Source organism: Gossypium hirsutum, chromosome A05 (assembly GCF_007990345.1).
Source record: "Gossypium hirsutum isolate 1008001.06 chromosome A05, Gossypium_hirsutum_v2.1, whole genome shotgun sequence".
NCBI classification, from domain to species: domain Eukaryota; kingdom Viridiplantae; phylum Streptophyta; class Magnoliopsida; order Malvales; family Malvaceae; genus Gossypium; species Gossypium hirsutum.
In genome coordinates, this window is record NC_053428.1 from 6,763,894 (window position 1) to 6,788,854 (window position 24,961).

Below are 24,961 nucleotides of genomic sequence, written 5' to 3' on the forward strand. Positions count from 1 at the left end.
AAAGTAGCATTCATGACTCACTTCTACCTTCTTTATTGTCCTTCATTTTCCATTTTTCTTTTTTGTCCATTAAAAAAATCTAAATATACTATTTCTATTCATTTTCCCCTAGTGTTTTTTTTTTCCTACAATACTATTTTTATATTATAGAAGTATTTTTTATGATAGATAAGAGTAAGCATCGAATTTGAAATTAATATTAAATATTCAACATTCAAACATAGGTTATTTTTTGCAATTTTTAATATGGTATTAATTATTTCTCTTTTAAATTTACCACATGTTTGTTTTAAGATAAAAACAAATATTATAACCAATAATCAATAAAGCAAACTAAACAAAAATCAGATATGAAAACCCTAAACCAATAAACTTATTCTGTACATCTCAATCTCGGTTTAATAAACGTCTAAAGCAATAACATGAGAAATGCAACTAAGGGAGCTATTCCAAAACAAAAGAGTTGGCATACCATTATATAATTTATTTAACATGAATAATAAATATGTAACCCAGTAATAAATTATATAATTGATTGATGCAGATTGATGCATGGTTTGTTATGAAAAGAGCATGGTTTCCATGTATGCCTTTTCAGCGCCTGTCTTCTTTCTATTGTTTTTCAAGTTTCCGCTTTTATAATCTACCTTAGAATAATTAATATCTTGAAGCCACTCTCACCTCACAATTTTCTTTACCATCATAATTACAATTATAATATAATTATAAATACATATATAGATTAACAACTGTTGGGAGTAATCTTAAAAACAGAATGGAGTTTAAACTTTAGAGATAATAATGTTAAAAGGACCAATCACAAATTTCGAATATAAATCATAAAACGAATGTGAAAAGTATAAAAAAAAAACATATCCAAGCAACTATCAAATAGATCTCATATCAATATATAAAAACAAACGGATAGGAAACTAAAATATAACTAGACAAAATTCACCTATGATAAAATGTGCATGGAGAAACCCACAAATGACAAATTGACAATTACACATATAATGAAACTCAAACTTATATGTCTTCATCTTTGAACCTCACCATGTGTAGTTGGTTAGTCAATTTTAGTTTAAATTATTTTAATTTTTAATTAACATATTTGTTTCATAATTATTTTAATCTACTTTGTTTCAATTTTTAGTAAGTTTGTCCATTTTGTAAAATTATATAAAATAGCATTTATTCAAAGGATACCTAAAATATCACACTGTAGCATTTGTAGTACGATTTAAACTGCTTTTATTTTTATCTAAAGAACAGTCAACGTAGCCATAGAAAATAACCCTCACACAATTCAGGAGTCAGGACAATGACCACAAGTTTTGTCTGTTTTGTTGACCAAACATAAGCTCATTTGTATATTTTTGGAAGGAGAATTTGGGATCATACTATTTTACTACAAAGATTCATATACTTATGGAGTTTTAAGGTTTTATTGAATTCATAACATATAAATATACATTTTAAAATATTGAATGATAATTTTTATGGGAATGATCAATAGTTTTTTTTTTTTACGTTAGTGGGTAGTTATTTTAATTTTTTTTTAGGATGTGATTTTTTTAAATTTTTTTTAAAAAAAAATTTATAAATGAAAGATATTTGGTACATTAATTGTTAGTGGAGTTTTTAGACTCCATAAACATTTTGGTGTGGATTCGAATAAATCATCTTTTCTAAATCTTTGCCCGCTAGGCAAGAGGATAACAACTTACAAATTTTGTTTCGGTAGGACATGTATTTCTATTACTGTGAAATTCATAAATGAAGTAATTAATCGTGGAGTTACCATTATATTGTTTGTAGTGACGAATCTTGTATGTGTTCCTAAGAAAAGAAAAAAATTGCCAAAATTTCGGGGTAAGATTAGATAAAAGGGTCAACAAGTGTCCTATAGAAGTATAGTAAATTATTAAAAAAAACTAAATATTTTTTAAAAAAGAAACACATGACAATTTTTTTAGACTGCTTGTGGAATAAAAGGGTACATTGTCAATTAATATATATAAACATTTATAATAATATTTTTTAGGAAAAAAGAGAACTTCGATAATGAGAAAGTCACAAAATCAACGAGCAAAATGAAGATACAGGCTACTAAACCCGAGTCAATAGTCCCACCTTATACACCAAGATCTTTCATCTGCAATCCTTAATCATACTAACATTAGGCATAGACATAACATTCACATTAAAAGAAGAAATGGAAAAAGCATCACATTCCGTATGGTTTGTATGTAATAAGGCCACTCGCACTAGCGAATGAGCTACCTTGTTGGCACATCAATGAGTCCAACAAAAGGATAGGTGCTAAAAATGATCTTTCATCAACAAACAATTATCAGCAGCACACCTAATTCATATGCATCAGATAATGTGTGAGTCAAAGTAGATATAACAAGCAAACAACCCAACTCAATGAATACATTGTCGAGGGACAACATTTTTAACCATGACAGCACCTCCCGACTGGCATAAGCTCCAATGATGCAAGGACTAAAGTGAGCCTACTCAAACCCTAAAAAACACTTCAGCATGTGACCTGTGGGGTCCAAAATACAAATGATAACAAACTCAGTTAAAATGTTGGGACAAGTCTTAAAGTTGCACATGTACTTTGATTTAATGTACAATTTGATACTTAACTTTGATTTGGTGCAATTATACATGTGAAACTTTAATTATAGTTTTAAATGTATACAATAAAACTTTAACTTTGATTCTCTTATACGCATTTAAAGAAATAAATATATCAAATTATTCTTATATTAGATAAATATAATTATTTGTTTGTGCAATATATAAATATAAAATGATATTATATTAATAATTATATTAATAATTTGTGAGAATTAAATTAAATCAAAATTATATGTATAAAATTACATAAAAATAAATTTTTTATATAAAATTATATGCCCGTAAGTTGATTTGAGATTTATCTCTTAGATGTTGTATATATCAATATAACACTTAATGTTAAAACTTTTTCCTTTTCTAAATTTTTGTGTAATTTAAAATGTGAACATATTCACTATGGGGTTGAATAAATTAGTATTCCACGTTAAATTTCAAGTTGAACAAAACTTATAAAGTTGAGTACAAATTAAGTAAATTTATTTTATGGTTTTACCAAAACAAATTGATAATTTAATAAATATGTGATGTTTTTTGTAAGAATTTTATTATATTAAAATAAATAGTTAATATTTAATTTGTACCCAAATAAAGATTTATGAGTTTCAACTTTGAGTAAAATTCACTCACACTCCTATAACTTTTGATTAGTGTTCCGTTTTTCATAAAATGTCACATTTATGATTTATCTGTCCATTAATTAGGCTTCGTTACGTATTATTATTATTATTGCAAACTGGTGTCATACTTTGGATAAATATATATTTTTTAATTTGTTAGTTCTATTAATATCTCATTTTTACTTTTATTTTTAAAATATAATATAATTTATTCATTTGAGATTGATTTTTTGGGATGTCTGTTTCTCAATCATACATGGGTAAGCCATGGGATATGTAATATAGGCATGTGAATTGACATTTGGCATGAAAGTCAATTTTCAACCTTTGACTACGCAATGGATGGATTTTGTATTATAAAAAGTCATTTTTTTTATTTTACGCTTCTACTTCTTATCAAATAAAGAAATGTTTTATAAGCTTACATAACATCAACTTATTTACAAAAAAAATTAAAATTAATATGTTAAAAAAAAGGGTATATAGGTAAGAAATGATAATTTTTTTTTCTAAGAATCCATGATATGCAAACAAATGCATCCTAAATTAATGCAACAAAAATTTTAAATATATGGCGTCAAATAATTCAGGATATGATATGTCCTTATTAGATCAATATCAATGGTTTATTATATTATTAGTTTATATTAAAAAATAAAATTTTATTTTTAAAATAATAATTTATTTATTTGAAATATATATTAGTAACATATAAAATTAGTTGATTATTAAAACTTACATTTGTAAAAATATTTTATTAAAAATTTAATTAGGATTAATTTTTTTTATTTAATTAAATAAATAGTAATTTTTATCTTTAGGAATTTGAATAGAATTATTACACATTTATTTGCTTAAATTCTCACACGAGTATAAACCTTAAAAGCATACTCATGAAAAGGGGCTGGCTCTTTCTTCTTTTAATCATAAATTGCTTTCAAATTACATTATTAGAGGAGCAGACGTGCTCCTTCATTTTTTTTTTCCAGGTTTTAGTTCATAAAAGTCGTTTTATTTTTCATTGTTATCTCTTTTTAGTTAAATTTCAAATTTTGATGTTTGGATTGTCCGAAATTATATTTTGTATATTTTTTTTATTGTCTCAATACGATTTTTTGTTCGGTGCTTTGCATAATGCACTGTTGGTAAAATAACTTAATCTATAATTCACGTTTTATTTTACAAAAAAAACAAATTGATATGATTTAGAGGAACTATCAATTTAATTTAAATGATTCACGTAATTGAAATTATTAATTAGAGTTGAGTTTTTCCCATTTGCAAGGCTATTGAAGAATTAAACTGTGAGAGTTAATATCAAGGTTATTAGTTTAATAAGAATTAATTATTGAATTATTCCTGTAATTAATTTTAATCTACTTTTATTTTAAATTTTTATACTTTATTCTGCATTTATTTTGATTTTACATTTTTGATTGTGAGAAATCATAAACTTGATTAGTTCAATATTTGTGGAATATACCCTACATCTTTAAATACAAATTTAAAATTTTGCTTGAGGTGTAAAGACTTTTTCTTTGTGGATTTCACACCTATCAATATTTTTTATTTTTTACATAAAATTTTTATTGGTTTGAACTACACAATCGAGAATATTAATTAATTACTTATTTTACTTAGTGCTATAGTTATATACTAGTCATTTATTTTTTAATAAATGCCCTTATTACTTAATAAATTAATAATATCATTGATTTATTTAAATATGTTTTATAGATATTTAAAAAAGATTATGATTAAAGAATAAAAAGTAACCTTGATTTAAACTCATAAAAAGCGTTTTAAAGTAATTCACCTTCACTTTCACTATAATTTAAACTGTTGATTTTAATCAATAAGCAATGTTTTATTGTTTTAAAATTTTATTTTATTTAAACTACTTATTTATTTTCTTATAATAATTATTTAATGTTTGAATCTGATTCCATATCGTAATGCTTAGAAAATAATGAACTAGGAACTGTTCGTAAAATTAGTTGAACAACTCCATGACCCACAAATTACAAACATAACACTCATATCTGATGCCACTGAATCTAGCTTTACTAACCAAGGCTTCTAAGGGCTAGTTTGGCAATGCTTTTAAAAAGTGCTTTTGAAAAATTTGGTTTAAAATTTGAGTGCTTAGCATTGCTGTCAAAAAGTGCTTTTGAGAAATAAAATGTCCATTTTAGATATGTTATTATCAAGTAACAAATATACATTTAAATAATATTTAAATTAGTTAATATTATTATATTTTAGTAAGAATATAAAAAATATATATTATAATTTCTTGTTAATATTTTAATATATAAAATATAAATTTTAAATATTTTTAAGCAATAAATATTAATTATTTATAAAATTTAATTAGAGTATATAAACTATATTTTAAATATTTAAATATAACTATTAAATATTTGTAATTAGTATTTTAAAAAATATTTTTTTATTTTTAATTAATGATTTTAACACATTTGTAATTAAGTACAAAAAAAAGAGAAGTACTCTATTATTGAAGGGGTGAAAAAGTAATTAAGCACTAAAAGTACTTTTGCGAGAGGAAAAGCTAAAAATTTTAACTTCTCCATTTCAGAAGTGCTTTTGAAAAGCACTTCTGAAAAGCTAAAAATTTCAGCCAAAAGCAGCTTGTTCTGCACAGCTTTTCTTCCAAAAGTGCTTTTAGAGCCAGAAGTGCTTTTGAAAAGCAATGCAGAACTGGCCCTAATTCTTGTTTGGTTCGTTCCTTTCCCCCTGGATTTTGCGTCATCATTACTACATCCGCCTGGCAAGTGGCTCTTACCCCACTACTAGTATCGGGTACATCCGGGAGCATGCAATCAACCACTACAATTTTTCCCTCATCCGGGATCGCTTTGTAACAATTCTTCAATAACTTCAAACAATCATCATCCCTCCAATCATGAAGAATAAACTATCAAATTTGCAAGTTTGCTCATTAGTTTCTTACATAATATTCTTCAATAAACAAAAACAAAACAAAAAACCAAACATCTAACGCTGCCTGTAACTAATACGTTGTTACCTTCATAAAAATTGCATCTCCTTTGGGAACATTTTGAAACATGTCTCCAGCCACATGTTCAACACCTGTTGAAACAATATCAGCTGTTGGAATTTTTTGGCTTCGGATTGTGATTATATATATATATAAAAAAGGATATCAAACGGATAAGGCAAGATGATGTTACCAGGGATGGGCGGGGCATGTTGGATAACATGAGGCAAGTCAAAATTAATTCCCTTGATTGAGGGATACTTGGAAGTAATGAATCTAAGGGAGACCCCTAGACCACCACCGATATCCACAATGACTTGGTTGAGGTGTTGGACGAATCCCTTGTAGGCGTCCAGGATGTTGTTCATTACCAATTTACCAAAGTGATGTGGTTCATCATTGCGGTGTTGAAAACATGGTTGAACCTCGGGTCCTTCCCTGGGTATTCGAATGCGTGCATTCCATGCACCCTGTTAAATGGAATTCCTCCCTCAATAAACGTATCCTTCAGCTGTAACCTATCCATTCCAACAGCTTAAAATATCGTTAGAATTAAAGTTATCATGGCCGGGTCAATATAAAAAATTAGATTTGTTTTTTAGGTTTAGGCTTAATCCAGTCAAAAAATGAGTCTAAAATTTTGTTCAAGTCCAGTTTGAGTAAAAAATATTAAATTTGAGTCCAGCCCGCTGATTTTAATTTTTTTAGAATATTTTTTATATAAAAATAAATCTTAAAAAATATAATATATCAAATAGACTACAAAAATATTAATTTAAATGTTTCCCAACAAATTAAAAATAAATATAAATTTTTTTATATAACATTAACATAATTATAACTTAACAAATAGATGCCTTTAAAATAATAATAAAATTAATAATAGAATAAAAATTATACACTATCCAAATAATAATAATAAAATAGTAATAATATAATAACAAAATTGTAACAATACAACAACAAAAAATAATAAATTTTTTTGTCAAATTTAAATTGGACCCGAGTGAAAAAAGTCATGTCCAAGACCTGGGTCGTTTTCCAAATAGGCATTATTCTTTTTGCTTAAATTCATTTTTAGAACCTATATTTTCTAAATTCTCTCGTCTTTCCGGCCAGGGCTGGTGGCCCGGCCTTGATATAGATAGAATCATATTTAAAAAGCATTAGGAAAGAGGGATGAAAACACGGACCAACTATCAAGGAAAACTTTATCTTGAACCAAGGTCATCATGGCGGCTAAAGAAACTCCGTCTTCGTTTCGAACAAAGAATCTGGAGATAGGCGTCAAAGCATAGAGTCTGTGAGGATTACTCTCTTCATCATAAGCCATGGAGCAACTAATGATTGTTGACACCATTTTTGTTTGAAACGGGGTCGACTTGGGTTTTGAAAAATGAAACGGGAAATGGGAGTCGCCACCAATCTTTTTTGATAAGGTGTGATCGGGTCACCTTTAAAAGCGGTTGTTTTTAATAAACAATTTAATTTTATTAAAACAACAAGTTTGGTCTACGAAATTTAGAAAACGGGTTCGGGAGTCGGTTACGTACGAGGAAGGATTAGCACCCTCGTAACGCCCAGAATTGGTACCTAGTTGATTAGTTAATGTCTTAATGTCGAAGATTGAAAACTTTAAAGAAATTTAAAATACGATCCTTTTTTTAAAAAAAATTCGAATGGCATGAGTTTAAATTCAATAGGATATTTGACAATTTGGTTAAACGAGAAATCGAAACCCAGTACATTAGGGCACGTTCCTCGAATTTCCAAACGCAATACATTGCCTTATTTTTGAAAAGTTTTTAAAAGGATATTTAGCTATTTGGTCGAACGAGAAATCGAAACCCAGTACCTTAGGGCACGTTCCTCGAATTTCCAAACGCAAAATATTGCCTTATTTGGAAATATTTCCCTTTTTTAAAATATGATATTCATGTGCATGGCGGAATAATAAACATGATTATGTAAATAAAAAAATGAACAAAACGAATAATAAATAAATCATACATTCCATAGCAAATAAATAAATAAATAAATAAACTGAAGCATAAAAAATAGACATATAAATACATAGTAAATGATCATACAAAACAATAAAGGAAAATAGATGAAAATTATAAAATATGAACATGTATATGTACATGTATATTTAAGGGAAATATGCATATGTATGTATATACATAGAATTACGAAAATATGAAAGATATATATGTATTAGGAGATATAAAAATATAAATATCTACATGTATATGTATATAGAAGTTATAAAAAATTTAAGTATGTATATATGTATATTCGTGAGAAAAAGAAAAATATGTATATAGGTATATATATAGATGTATAGATAAATTATAAATATAAAATATAAGTATGTATAAATGCATATATATATATATATAGATAAAGTTATAAGAATGTGTGCACGTATATGTATATATATAAGCTAAAAAATGTTTATAAAGAGAAATGTACATATATGCACATATATATATTAAGATATGTGGATATATATAATAAGATATATAGATATATAACTAAATATAATATTAATAACAATAGGACAAATATATTCAAAATTTAAATAAGCGAATATAAAATAAAATACAACAATAATATTAAACTAATGGTATAATAATAGTAATATATAAAAAAATATATAAGTACAAATAATAATAATAATAACGAAATGGACCCAATTGGGATAAAAAAAATTTAAGGGCATTTGTACAGTAAATAAATGCGCAAATAAGGACCAAAATGGAAAGGCGCGAAAGGGCGAAGGACCTAATGGAAATAAACCCAATTTCAGGCCAAGCGTCCCCTCCCCAGGGGTCCAACAAATTGAGGACCAAATTAAAAAACGGGAAAAATCTTCGATCCAAATTAAAAAATGAAGAAAAGTCGTAAAAGGACTAAATTGAATCAAATCGAAAATGCGGAAGGGCCTAAATCACAAATAACCCCTTGATAGAAAACACGCGGATCCCCTGAGTTGGGTCGGGTCGACGCGCGGGCTAGGGAGTAAAGCGACGTCGTTTTGGGGCCAGATGAAGCTGGCCAAAACGGCGTCGTTTCCAGGCGCTATAAAAATCAAATTTTTTTTCAGATTTCTCATTTTCTTCACTTTTCTTAAAAAAGAAACTCAAAAACTCTCTCAAGCCCTTTTGGGCAGTCCGGCCTCATGCCTAAGGTCCGACCGTCGGCCACCGCGCCAGTAACCGGCCGCCGGCGATGGTGCCACCGTCTGCGGTGGCCGGAAAAGTCCAAAAAGGCCTATTTTACCCCTCTTTTCGAGTTGGGTTCATATCCGGAGTTAAAAAAGCCGAAATCCTGGCGAAAAGGGCCGAAATCGGAAGAGACCTTTCGGTTCTTTCTTCTCACCTCCGCCGAAATCAGGTAAAACTCCCTTCCCTTCGTTTTGTTTTGCTTTTGAAATCTTTGTAGAAAAAGAAACAAAATAAAATAAAATAAAAAAGGAACGTAAACAAAAAATAAGGAAGAGATGCACTGTAATCAACCTTTTTTTATTTCATTTCTTTCTGCCAATAAGTGTTTCTTTTTACAAAAATCCGAGCTTATAAAGATGATATTCGGCCCCTTTATAACCGATTTTGCTTCTACTTTTCTCTGTTATTGCTGCTTGCGTGTTTGCTTCTTTGTTGCAGGGGCTGATGGTGGAGTTGGTGGTGGTAGATGGCGATGGGACGTGCGGCTGACAGAGAGCAGCGGCAAGTGGGATACTAGGGTTTCAATTTCTGAAACCCTAGTCTGATGTGGGCTTGGCTGTTGGGCCAGGGTGCTGGGCCTTTTATTTCTTTCTTGGGCCCGGGCAAATGGGCCTGCAACAGCTGCCCTCTTTGCTCGTTGTCGTGTAACGATAATAGAGCAAAGACTAAGAAAGGCCCATTTTGCCCGATCTCACCATATCTTGACTTCTTCTGGCGCTTCCCTTCAAGTAGCTTTATTCCAATCCACTGTGTCTTGTCGCTTCAATCCTCTCCACTGCAGTTCAGGGAGATCTGACTTGTAGCTTCAATCTTTCTTCGCAAGAATTTCAGGGGGACAAGATTCGTGGTTTGGTTCATTATTATTGATCTGCTCCACTACTGCTTAAGAGGACAGCATTTGCAATCTTCAATCTATTCCACTGCCAACCAGGGAGATAGAATTACTGGCTTCAATCTACTCCGCTGTAATCTCAATGAGATAAGATTTCTGGCTTTAGTTTGCCCCACTGTGACTTTAGGGGGACAAGATCTGTAATTTCCAACCTATTCCACTACAGGTCAGGGATATAGGACTTGTGGTTTGAATCCGCTTCCTTACACTTGAAGATAAGATTTGCGGTCTTTGATCTGCTCCGCTACGGCTTAGGGAGACAAAATCTGTAACCTTTAACCAGCTCCAATGCAACCGATGGAGGCAAGGCTTTGTTTTTGATCTGCTTTGCTGTTAATGTAGGAAGGCAAGATCTGCTTCTTTAACTAGCTCCACTGCAATCGATGGATGCAAGGGCTTAGGGAGACAAAATCTGTAACCTTTAACCAGCTCCAATGCAACCGATGGAGGCAAGGCTTTGTTTTTGATCTGCTTTGCTGTTAATGTAGGAAGGCAAGATCTGCTTCTTTAACTAGCTCCACTGCAATCGATGGATGCAAGGCTTTGTTTTCGATCTGCTTCGCTGTTAATGTAGGAAGGCAAGATCTGCTTCTTTAACCAGCTCCACTACAACCGAGAGAGGCAAAGTTTGTATCTTCGACCTGCTTCACTGTCAATGCAGAAAGGTAAGATCTTTTGTCTTCAACCAGCTCTATCACAACCGAAAGAGGCAAGGTTTGTGTCTTCGATCTGCTTCGCTGTCAATGCAGAAAGGCAAGATCTTTTGTCTTCAACCAGCTCTATCACAACCGAAAGAGGCAAGGTTTGTGTCTTCGATCTGCTTCACTGTCAATGCAGAAAGGCAAGATCTTTTGTCTTCAACCAGCTCCATCACAACCGAAAGAGGCAAGGTTTGTGTCTTCGATCTGCTTCGCTGTCAATGCAGAAAGGCAAGATCTTTTGTCTTCAACCAGCTCTATCACAACCGAAAGAGGCAAGGTTTGTGTCTTCGATCTGCTTCGCTGTCAATGTAGGAAGGCAAGATCTGTAACTTCATTGATCTGTCCCTTGGGGAACATGACCTGTATGTTCTATTTTATGAACCTAATTGTGCCTAGTGATTAGGATGACATAATCAGAATGAATCAAATGCTCCTAACTAGATATGTATGAATGACATTTGAATGAATGCAAAATGTCATGAAGATGATTCCTTAATGCTTAGGTTAACATCACGTAAAAACTTATTAAAGTTTTATCACTGACGTACTACAACGCCTTTTTGCTCGTCTGGTATATCCAAAGAAACACTTAATCTGGTTGCCCCCCACTGTAAACCTTAAAGTTTAATCTATTAGGGCACAAAAATTTGTACCATCATTCTCCCACTACAATCCAAGGGTAGAAATATGGTTTTTCCTCAATCCTCTTTTATCACAATTCAAGGATATAGGATCTTAATCTTTCTGGTCCCCCTTACACCATTTCCAGGGTGTCGTTTCAAAGACTCATGCACAAATGAAGGCTCTCTCCTCCGAGGTAACCTCTTCCTATTGCCTAGTGATCATTGCTTGCTTGTTTATTTAAGCTTTTTCATTGACACGACATCTTGTCATTTTGTTCAATCAATGCATTTGTCAACAAAATCCAAAGAGAAAGTCCAAACTTAAACTCTTCCTTCTCAAATTTCCAACCTTCAAATTTGGCATGTTCTAAACAATAGTCCTGTTTCAGGTTCCTGTATTATTTAGAAACTTTTCAAAGTAATATGCAAAACTTCCTTTGTGAAAGTTTTATTAGTCCATTAATCATTATTCCAATGCTTGCAAAAAAGGTCATAACAATGGATAAGAATAAAGTTGGTTCTGAGCATAGCTCGAAAGAACAAATTATCGAAAATAGTGAAGAAGGACAACAAAAGAATTAATTGGGAATGTATATCTTGGAAAGAAAGAAAAGTATTCCAAGAACAACAAATAACATGAGAATTGGGTGCCCCAGATATCACAGCTTGGACTTCTCTATACAAACTTTCTGAAGACCCTTTTGAGTTGGACATGTGTTTAGGAGATCTACAATGCTCTGTCGATGCCCCCAAGATGTCGCCTATCCTTTCCTGTTGATTCAGGCATGGCAAGATCAACACATGCCTCAATATGAACAAAACTTGAGCAGCTTATATCACCTCATGCCCCATTTTGATCAGTATTTGAGCCGCCTCTTTCGGGTTTTCAACTCAAATCCCCTTTGGCCTAAGGTGCCCTTTGCGGGTTTTCCCCTTAGCCTCTCCATTTTTACTTTTTCATTTTTCATTTTTTTCATCTTCATCTTCTTCTTCTTCTTCTTCTTTTTTTTTTTTTTGCGAAGTGCCCTTTTGCAGGTTTTCTTTGGTCTTTCCTTCTTCTTTAAACGAAGTGTTTCTAGACTGGATCCGAGTTTATAGGATTAGCAATCTCACTCAGGATCAGTGCTCTTCTAAAAATGGTCTTCTTTACAACATAGGGACTTTCCTAGTTTGGCATTCATTTCCCTTTAGAATCCTTTTGTTAAGGAAGAATCTTTTTCAACATCCAGCCCTCTTGTGGAATTCTCTGAGACGAGCATGTTTATTATGGGCTCATATTATTTATTTATGGTACATCTGACCCTGATGAATAGCTTTTAACCCTTTTCCTAGGGCCAACTGATCACATTGCGATTGGATCCCTTTAACAAGCAATGAGGGGATTCTAATAGGTAGAACTACCTCAATCCTGTAAACCAAAAAGAGAAGTGTTGCCCCAGTACCGATGTTCGACAAACAATGAGGGTAAATGGTAATTTCTCACGTCAATCTTCGTAAGTCTCAGTCATTTTCCTTCAATTTTTGATGTTCAACTCTAGGAACTTCAGTGACGAATCGTGGTGTCCACTTCTGAGCTAATTTGAGACTTCAGCTATCGTGCTATTGTTTAACCTCAATGCATTCTCCAATACTCTCTTCTCTAAAATTCTGTATCGGTATACGATGACTTTAGCTCATGAAGTAGCCTCTCAAAATGAAACAATGCCCATTAGAAGTCCTCGATAATGGTGACGTCCATGCCCCATTGTGCTCAAAATTTGAGTCGTCCTTTTTCGGGTTTTCAACTCAGATCCACCTTTGGTCAAAGCGCCCTTTGCGGGTTTTCACCTTGGCCTCTCCTTTTTTCTTTTTTCCTATTTTGACTTTGATTTTTTTGATTTTTTGATTTTTTGAATTCATGAGATTAGGCAAGTTCTGGTCATGCTTTTCGACCAGAATCAATGTTATTCTAAAGTCTTCCACATAAGATCTTCCACTTTCATCTTATATGTGAGAAACCTTCTTTAGTACCAGATTTCTTTCATAGAGCCCTTTTGGGACGCAACTACGACAGAAAAATTTGGATCTCTATCTTTAATCAGGATAAAATCCAACAACATCTTGAAGAGATGGAAACTCAACTTCAAATGGGTAAAGCTATGCTGACTCAACGAGAGAGGCATTGCCCCGGCAAAGAATTGCATCGTTCGCACTGTAAATTTCTGACATCGTGCTGTTGTGCAGGTTTTATTATCAAGCTCACAATTTCTAATGATTCACTGAGAGGTAGGATCTGTTTATCCTTTTGTTCTACCATCCTCAACAAGTTTGGAGATAAGCTACGCTCTGTGTCAACTTCAAAGTCGTGAGATCCCTCTAAACACATGTCTCGCTCAAAAGGAGATTCTAAGTCTGTAGCAGTGTCATTCATGTCGTTGATATCCAGGGACCTATTGTAGGTACAAAATAATATATAAAGAATGTATGAATTTAAGAATAATTATCTGCACAGTATGATTATGAATGAATGAAAGAATGATTTGGATGGAAGAATAAAAGAATAATCAATGAAAAAATATTAGTTCAAAAGATCGCAAAGATGCATTCCATTAAAATAATGACGTTCAGACATAAGCCTTTTTCACGAAAGACTTCTTGTTGCTCTAGGCTGAAAGCAACAAGTGTGTTTTGAATATTACTCTGAGTAAGCTCTAAATACTACAAAGGTTTCTTTAGAACACTCCCAGGTTTATAAGGGCGAACATCTAATAAGGTCCCTTCTTCAGTTGCTTGTGCATTGCATTCACCCCACTCGTCAATTATGATTGGGTAATGGATTTTCCGCAGTGGAGGAATCATCAAATTTAACGATGCCCATACTGATAAGCCTTTCAACCAGTTTCTTAAAGGCAATGCAGTTTTCTATGGAATGCCCCGTATTTCTCGCATGATACTCGCATTGTGCATTCGCATCGTGCCATTTGGGGTACGGAGGCTGTGGAGGTTTCGTGTAGAGAGGGGCGACAATACGTGCGTTGAATAAGCTTTGATACAACTCCTTATATGACATCAGAATTGGCGTGAATTGAAGGTTCTCAGTGCCTTGCTTCACATACGATTCTTGTCTAGATGAACCTTGCTGACTAGTAATCACCTTTCTTGGCTGTGCAATCGATTTGTTGTAGGTGTTCACATTGCTTACCTCATTTTCCTTATTCTTTAAGTCTGACCTCCTATTATTTTCTCCAGCATCAATCTTTCCACTTCTCACGGCACTTTCAATCATTTCACCGCTCATGACTATGTCTGAAAAACTCTTCGAAGCACTTCCTAACATGTAGGTGATGAACGGGGCCTTCAATGTGTTGATGAAGAGCATCGTCATTTCTTTCTCTAGGAGTGGCGACTGAACTTGGATAGCGACCTCCCTCCACCTTTGTGCGTATTGCCTAAAACTTTCATTAGGCTTTTTCTCCATATTTTGAAGGGTAATTCTGTCAAGGACCATATCAGCTACATGACTATATTGTTTCATAAAGGCTTGTGCTAAATCCCTCCAAGAGCTAATCTGGATACGCGTCAATTGATTGTACCACTTAGACGCTGCCCCTGTGAGGCTATCTTGAAAGCAGTGTATGAGCAGTTGGTCGTTGTTGACGTATCCGGCCATACGCCTACAGAACATAGTAATATGAGCTTCTGGGCAGCTGGTCCCATTATATTTCTCGAATTCCGGCATCTTAAATTTGTAATGAAGCACCAAATCCGGAACTAAACTCAGATCTTTCGCATCTATTCCCCGATAGCCGTCGATACTTTCTATCGCCCTAAACTTCTCTTCAATCCATTTCCATTTCTCCTCAAACTGCTTTGGTAACTCCTCCTTCATCTTGTCTTTCTCCGCTACTTCATCGAAGTCCGGGACAACCAGATTATCGTCAGGACTAGAACCAGATCTACCCTGAAGGTTCTTCGGTATTGAAGCGTCACCTTGAAAGTGCTGAGGCCTAATCGAAACAGAAGATCTTTGTAGATGTGGTTCAATCTGAATTTGCGCTTGCGGAGGCGTGTATCCTGGAGAAAAAAGTGGCTCATCATTGTTTCCTTCTTCATCGCAAACCACAAGATTTTTCCCTTTATCCACTCCCTTGGTTATTAATTGCGTCAATTTAGTCATTAGTTCATCCTGAGACTCCTTCATCTTTTGTGCCATGTCTTTCTGGATCTTTTCCATATGTTCTTTCATTTGCACCTGTAACTGGTCTTGCATCTCTTTTTGCGTTTGCTCCAGTTTCTCTAATCTTTGATCCATTTCTTTGGCTTTGCGACGAGTACCGTAAGGATGTTTGGTTGATTAGTTTTCCAGATTAGCTGAAATAATTTTACATAATTAGGGTCACTTCGTGAAAATCTAATGCATATGATGCAATGTAATGCAGATGCATGAAATGAATGCCTAAAGAGACGTTGATTCTGATTCAATTACATTTAGGAAACTTTTCTAGAAAGCAAATTCCCTTACATAAAACGGATACATGTACGACCTTACCCTCATATTCCAAGAAACAACATCGATTTTTTTCTTCATCCGCATGTTTGAGGTAATCTCACCAATAGATGCCATTGCTAGCTCATTTTCTTGATCTTGGTCGCGATCCATCATCTGCCCATCTTCATAAGGCTCGTCAGCTTGTTGAAGGCTTTTGGACAATCGTCTCGAATCCCCAGGCCACCAAGCAAGGTCACGAACTCTTTCATCGCCATTCTTGTGTTTCTCAGAATATGTTTGGGAAGTCGTATTGTTTTCCACTTTATCAAGGAATTCGTATTCCATGACAAGCTTTCTAATTTAGTAATTGGATTTGAATCCATATCTCTTTCCTAAGATGCAAATGCAATGTAATGCAATCATAATCAAAACACAACAAGAAGGGTTAGTACAAAACATAAGCAAGCACAGAAAACAAAAAGTACCTAATCGGGTAGATACTAGGGGTTTGGAGTGGCTCTACCTAGGTTAAGTTCCTAAGTCTACTATATGAGGGTTGGTTCTAAAGTAAGGGTACCCGAACCAGCAGATTCCTCGATCCTCACCCATTATAGGCTCATACGGACTGAGTTCAGTTCAGGGGAATACATTTCCCTATGGCCATGCGGAGATGAAAATCTCACGAAGACATAGGTACGGATGTATCCCGAAAGCGATTCACTATCCCAGGCGGAGGTGAAAACCTCACGAAGGCGTAGCTTCTCACTCCCACTTAAAAGGGTATGACCAACGGTCATGCAATGCAATGTGCAAAAATAAATCTGAACTTAAACACAGCAATTATGAATCACAATGACGAAGATCATAATAAAGATAAATAAAAATACAATGAAAGGATCGTATATTTAAACTAGGTTTTTGATTTTTGACAAAAAGACAAAAAGTAATCAACTCATGGCTTGACTCTCGTGTTTGTTCCCCAGCGGAGTCGCCAAGCTGTTGACACCATTTTTGTTTGAAACGGGGTTGACTTGGGTTTTGAAAAATGAAACGGGAAATGGGAGTCGCCACCAATCTTTTTTGATAAGGTGTGATCGGGTCACCTTTAAAAGCGGTTGTTTTTAATAAACAATTTAATTTTATTAAAACAAGAAGTTTGGTCTACGAAATTTAGAAAACGGGTTCGGGAGTCGGTTACGTACGAGGAAGGATTAGCACCCTCGTAACGCCCAGAATTGGTACCTAGTTGATTAGTTAATGTCTTAATGTCGAAGATTGAAAACTTTAAAGAAATTTAAAATACGATCCTTTTTTTAAAAAAAAATCGAATGGCATGAGTTTAAATTCAATAGGATATTTGACAATTTGGTTAAACGAGAAATCGAAACCCAGTACATTAGGGCACGTTCCTCGAATTTCCAAACGCAATACATTGCCTTATTTTTGAAAAGTTTTTAAAAGGATATTTAGCTATTTGGTCGAACGAGAAATCGAAACCCAGTACCTTAGGGCACGTTCCTCGAATTTCCAAACGCAAAATATTGCCTTATTTGGAAATATTTCCCTTTTTTAAAATATGATATTCATGTGCATGGCGGAATAATAAACATGATTATGTAAATAAAAAAATGAACAAAACGAATAATAAATAAATCATACATTCCATAGCAAATAAATAAATAAATAAATAAACTGAAGCATAAAAAATAGACATATAAATACATAGTAAATGATCATACAAAACAATAAAGGAAAATAGATGAAAATTATAAAATATGAACATGTATATGTACATGTATATTTAAGGGAAATATGCATATGTATGTATATACATAGAATTACGAAAATATGAAAGATATATATGTATTAGGAGATATAAAAATATAAATATCTACATGTATATGTATATAGAAGTTATAAAAAATTTAAGTATGTATATATGTATATTCGTGAGAAAAAGAAAAATATGTATATAGGTATATATATAGATGTATAGATAAATTATAAATATAAAATATAAGTATGTATAAATGCATATATATATATATATAGATAAAGTTATAAGAATGTGTGCACGTATATGTATATATATAAGCTAAAAAATGTTTATAAAGAGAAATGTACATATATGCACATATATATATTAAGATATATGGATATATATAATAAGATATATAGATATATAACTAAATATAATATTAATAACAATAGGACAAATATATTCAAAATTTAAATAAGCGAATATAAAATAAAATACAACAATAATATTAAACTAATGGTATAATAATAGTAATATATAAAAAATATATAAGTACAAATAATAATAATAATAACGAAATGGACCCAATTGGGATAAAAAAAATTTAAGGGCATTTGTACAGTAAATAAATGCGCAAATAAGGACCAAAATGGAAAGGCGCGAAAGGGCGAAGGACCTAATGGGAAATAAACCCAATTTCAGGCCAAGCGTCCCCTCCCCAGGGGTCCAACAAATTGAGGACCAAATTAAAAAACGGGAAAAATCTTCGATCCAAATTAAAAAATGAAGAAAAGTCGTAAAAGGACTAAATTGAATCAAATCGAAAATGCGGAAGGGCCTAAATCACAAATAACCCCTTGATAGAAAACACGCGGATCCCCTGAGTTGGGTCGGGTCGACGCACGGGCTAGGGAGTAAAGCGACGTCGTTTTGGGGCCAGATGAAGCTGGCCAAAACGGCGTCGTTTCCAGGCGCTATAAAAATCAAATTTTTTTTCAGATTTCTCATTTTCTTCACTTTTCTTAAAAAAGAAACTCAAAAACTCTCTCAAGCCCTTTTGGGCAGTCCGGCCTCATGCCTAAGGTCCGACCGTCGGCCACCGCGCCAGTAACCGGCCGCCGGCGATGGTGCCACCGTCTGCGGTGGCCGGAAAAGTCCAAAAAGGCCTATTTTACCCCTCTTTTCGAGTTGGGTTCATATCCGGAGTTAGAAAAGCCGAAATCCTGGCGAAAAGGGCCGAAATCGGAAGAGACCTTTCGGTTCTTCCTTCTCACCTCCGCCAAAATCAGGTAAAACTCCCTTCCCTTCGTTTTGTTTTGCTTTTGAAATCTTTGTAGAAAAAGAAACAAAATAAAATAAAATAAAAAAGGAACGTAAACAAAAATAAGGAAGAGATGCACTGTAATCAACCTTTTTTTTATTTCATTTCTTTCTGCCAATAAGTGTTTCTTTTTACAAAAATCCGAGCTTATAAAGATGATATTCGGCCCCTTTATAACCGATTTTGCTTCTACTTTTCTCTGTTATTGCTGCTTGCGTGTTTGCTTCTTTGTTGCAGGGGCTGATGGTGGAGTTGGTGGCGGTAGATGGCGATGGGACGTGCGGCTGACAGAGAGCAGCGGCAAGTGGGATACTAGGGTTTCAGTTTCTGAAACCCTAGTCTGATGTGGGCTTGGCTGTTGGGCCAGGGTGCTGGGCCTTTTATTTCTTTCTTGGGCCCGGGCAAATGGGCCTGCAACAATGATAATATGGTAGGCTATATGTAACAACCCAAAATCCGTGGGCACCAGAAAAGTGTGTTATCGGGCCTCCGTCTTAGTGAAATAAGTTCGAAAATAATTATTAAAAATATTTATGAGTCTAGTAGTGTGTTTAATTAGGTTTTAATTAAGTAAATTTAGCTTAATTTAGAGTAATTAGTAAAAAGGATTAAATTGAATAAGAGTAAAAGTTTAATTATAGATTAAAGAAAAATTAGAAGGACTTAAGAGGAAATTAAACCATTTCCTATAGCTGAGGCGGTTTAACGTGGAAAATATCAAAGATTTTATTGATTAAAAAAATATATTTATTTAATAATTAAGTATATTAATTATATTATATTATATTATTATTATATATAAAAGAAACAAATAAGTTAAAAGAAACAGAATGAAACCAAACGAAACAGAGAAGAACAGGGGAGAAAGAAAGGAAAGAAGAAAGAAAAGGGGAAATAAGGTTTATGAAGCTTGGAGTTAATTGGTAAGCCCAATCAAGTCCTTTTCTCATAATTTTGATATTTTAGAAGTCTTAAAACAAGTTTTTGATGAAATTAAGTTGTTAGTTTGGAAGTTCTTAGGTTTTTAAACAAAGTTCATGTTGAATAAAATGATGAAATAGGGGTTTAATTGAATGAAATTCAAGTTAGAATAGATATAAGGATTGAATTGCAAAGTAAGCTATAAGTTTTGTGTTTTAGGGACTAGATTGAGGAAAATTCGGAATTAAGAAAATATGTTGAAAATTTAATAGTTAAATTTGAGTTTAAATGAAATTTGAATAGGAATAAGGTGTGAATTGGTGTTATAAATTTGGTTATTAACATTTTTCATCAAAACAGTTTTGGGAAGTAGCAATGGTCTGATTTTGAAAATTCACTAAAAATTTTATAAATTGAACTAGAGGATGAAAAAAATATGGAATTAAAGCTTATTGAGTCTAGTTTCTTATAGTAGAAACAGTGTAAGCAATTAATTGATGAATCAAGAGATATTTGAAATTTTGTAATACTGGTTCGGGGTGATTTTGAGATGCCCTGTTTTAACTTTGGAAAATCATTAAAAATTGTACAAAAATTATTATGGAGTGTAATTTATATATGTGAACTCCTTAATGAATCTAGTTTCAAAATAAATAAACAAGAACCTTATTCGAGTTCTGTACAATGAGATAATTTAGTTTTAGTAGAGAGAGGTCAGAACTGTCAAATGAAATAACAGGGGAGTATTTAACGAATAAACTGTATTAAATGGCTAGACCAAAAATTCTGGAAATTTTATGATTAGAAGATATATGAGTCTAGTTTTAATAAAAATTTACGGATATTAATTTGGAGTTTCTTAGCTCAAGATATAAATAATTTAGTAACAATGACTCAAGTAGACAGCTTAATGGTGAAATTATATATATACATTAAAAATGGTTAAATTTGCATGTTTAGGCTCATGAATTAAATTGAATCATGTTGTATTGATGATTATAAATTATTATTTTCATAGCCAACAAAGAACCTGAAGCATCAGCATCGAAAGGAAAGGAGAAAGTCATCGAGTACTAAAACGGGAGAATTACGGTGTGTATTACTATAATTCGAATTTTAATTATTATTGATTGCTGAATTTTTTTTATTGTTATGTATGGTAAGTAAGACTTGAGGTAAGTATGTGAAATTGATATGAATATTGAGTGAAAATGAAAGTGATGCAAATTGAATCAAATTGAATTGAATAAGTGAATTATGGAAGATGTAATTATTTGAAAAGCGTATTGATTGAAAAATGATTGGTGATTTGAATTGTGAATTGAAAGTGATATAGGATTGAGAAAGTGAATTGAATACCCTATTAACTAGTCGGGCTGAGTCGGATATAGTTGGCATGCCATAGGATTGGAAGTGTTCAGGGATACTTCGACCTCGAGTCGATGAGACACTGGGTGTCACTATATTTCTTCGGATAGATTCGATGAGGTACTGGGTACCAACTTTACTTCGGCTAGGCCGATGAGACACTGGGTGTCAACTATTACTTCGAACTATACGATGAGGCACTGGGTGTCATATTGGTGTGTTTGGTTGGATCCGTGTATCCGCCAAAGTCCGAGTTACGTTAATAGGGTGAAAAATTGAAATGTGAATTTGAGGCATTGAAACGAGAAAAATAAATTGAATTACGAATTGAAATTGGAATTGTGATAGAAAGAGAAAAGTATGAAATGTATATTCATAAGTGATATAAATTTAAGTTTGAGAAAATACATTGATTTATGAATTAGTACATATGACATTAATTGTTAGGTATTTTAATATTTATGTTTTTACTATTGTTGATATAATTTGAATTATGGTAATATCACTGAGTTTATCCATACTCAGCGTACGGTTGTTTCCGTGCGCAGGTTAGTAGAAGTCAAGTGTCCCGGTTCAGCATCCAGAACATTCCCGACTCCAACACAAATTTGGTGATGTATATTTTTCTTTTGGGTAAAGATGGCATGTACATAGGTGTTATATAGTCACTTGAATATGCATATTACTTTGGGTAGTGAAGGTTGAATTATAAGATTTAGATGGTTAAATGAAATGGTAAGAAAAGTATATGATATTTTGATACATGAACATTAAGTTGTTAAATGAATGAAGTTTTTAATCAATTTTGAGTGATGCTATGATAGTTATTAAGTTGAAATTATGTTAATGATATAAATATTAGTTATATGAATGTGAAAAATTGGTGTTGGTTGTTTTAGTTTGAATTTGCAGAAGGTTTTAGGTAAAAATAAGCAGACCGAAATTTTTATAAAAAAAATTTAGAATATTCGAACAAGTTCCGTTCTACTTTTAACACGTGCTTGAACTTTGAGAGTTCAAGATAGGGACTCAATTATTATATTATACCATAAAAGTTATATTAATTGTAAATTATTAGTAAGTTGTCTGATATGTCCGGTAATGCCTCATAACCTCGTTCCGGTAACGGTTTGGGGTTAGGAGGTGTTACACTATAACTCTAAGTAAGCGGTCTAGCATGGAGGGGGCCTCTGGATTCTTGGTTGGTAACTGGGCTACTATCTCGTTGGGGGAGAGCTTGGCATCTGGACCAGCTTTGGCCATAATCTCGAACACATCAAGCTGAATTGCTGCATTCATAGACATGGGCAACACATAAGAGTTCACGATCTGGGCCGCATATGAGAAGCTCTCTTCATCATGCTCCCGATCCTTATTGTGGTTTTCCGCTGAAAACTCCATCAGAAAGCAAAGAATTCGATATAATAAAACCGAAGACCGATGCCTTACTATATATCTAATGCAACAGAGAGAAATACAGAAGAAAACGTCATAGGGACAAGAATATTACTATTTTTTTGAGAAGAGGGACGAGAATATTATTATTATAGAGAATAACGAATAACAGATTGTAAAGGAAGAAACTTGATTTTCTGTACGGGGATTACAATAATGTTTCTGACAGTATATATATTTTATAATTCTCTTGCTGAAGTAGCTAATACTTAAGTTAAATTAGAAATAGTGTTTTTCTCCATTAAATAAAAATATATTATTCATTTTTTTGGAATTTAATCATATTGAAATAAGCAAATATCCTAACTTATAGACAACTCATGCCAAGGTTAGGACATATTAAATTTAAGGTAATTATAATAAAATAAAATAAAAGACGTAAATTAAGGAACACGTATCTAAATTCAAACTTTTCCTATGTTGACTTTAACAAAATAAAATAAAATAATGAAAAATACATAAAAATTGACTGATCATATTCACGCCAACTTAAAGCTTTAATCTTCATAAAATTGATTACTTTAATCTCCGGCCGCATGTTCAACACTGTTGATGATATTTGGTATTAGAAAACTAAATTTGATTTTACAACATTCAAAAACACCGCCTCTCACAATAATATTCTAAACTAAAACATTAACAACTGCGTTTTTATTTTCACAAGTAAAAATTTTAAGAACAAATGTTTTATTTTTTTAAAAAAATAAAATAAAATTCTTACTTCTTATACTTCTATAATTTGTTTCATCGTTTTATTTATTAAATTTTAAAATAAATGTCAAATAACATGCTTTGTATTACATTTGCTATTTACACCTTAGTTGCGGCAGTCCTATTATTTAAAAAGAAACTGAAATTATAATTTTTCCTTTTTTATCTTTCATGTACATTCTATATTTAGAGTTTGCAGAGTCAAAGTATCAAGTAATCTCCTATGTTTCGGGTAGATTACATTTCTCATTTTCTATTCAAAAAATAAATAGATTAATTCTTATATATTTTGAAATGTTTAAAATTCTTGATGATGTGAAAGGTTAGATCCATTTTAAAAAATATGATTTCATAGATAAACTATAAAAATGGTCAATCAACTATGTCTCAACTATTAATTTTTTCGATTTAGTCACTAAATTTTTTGAAAATATTTTAGTCACTCTAAGCTTACATGGGCTTTTTTATTGGTCTAGTCAAAAAATAATTAGCCCTTTAATATTTATGTATTCTATCAAATTGATCCTAAATATAACAAAATCAAAAAATTTAGTCCTTAGTGTTTACCATTTGTCGTTTTAGTTTTAATTCTAAAAAAATCAATAAACTTGGTCCTCATCATTTCTAAAATCTACCAATTTAGTCCTAACTCTAAAAAATAAAAAATATATTTTAAAAAAAATATTATTAGCCCTTTGCTACCCCTCAACTAACCCATGTGAGATATTAAAATAAGAAAAAAAAGAGTATTATTTTTCAAGTCACTGCAAAAGAACTTTAAAAAGTTGGGATAAAACATAAAAAAATATTAAGGTCCAAAAGAAAATAAAGGAATTAAAAACATTATTTGTTCAGGTAGTAATGCATCTAATTATTTCATATAAGTTTTAAATTAATTGGTTTGGTCTAATGTGAAGCCTAAATTATAGGAAAAGAAATTGTTACAAGTGACTTGAAAGAGGGAATTATTTTTCTTATTTTAAAACTCACATGGGTTAGTCCATGGGTTACAAAGGGATAAATATATATTTTTAATTTTTAGATTTAGTACTAAATTGATAGATTTTGTAAATGTTGATGGCTAAATTATTTAACTTTTTAGAATTAGAACTAAAATGACAAATTTTGTAAACATTGAGCGTCAATTTTGTTATTTTTTTAATATTTAGGATCAAATTAATAGAATGTGTAAACATTAGAGAGCTAATTTTAATACAA

General features: G+C 32.2%; 1 pseudogene; it reads right to left on the bottom strand.

Moving 5' to 3' along the window:
* Positions 1–5,772: 5,772 nt before the first annotated feature.
* Positions 5,773–22,978, bottom strand: LOC121203489 (caffeic acid 3-O-methyltransferase-like; annotated as a pseudogene).
* Positions 22,979–24,961: the final 1,983 nt, after the last annotated feature.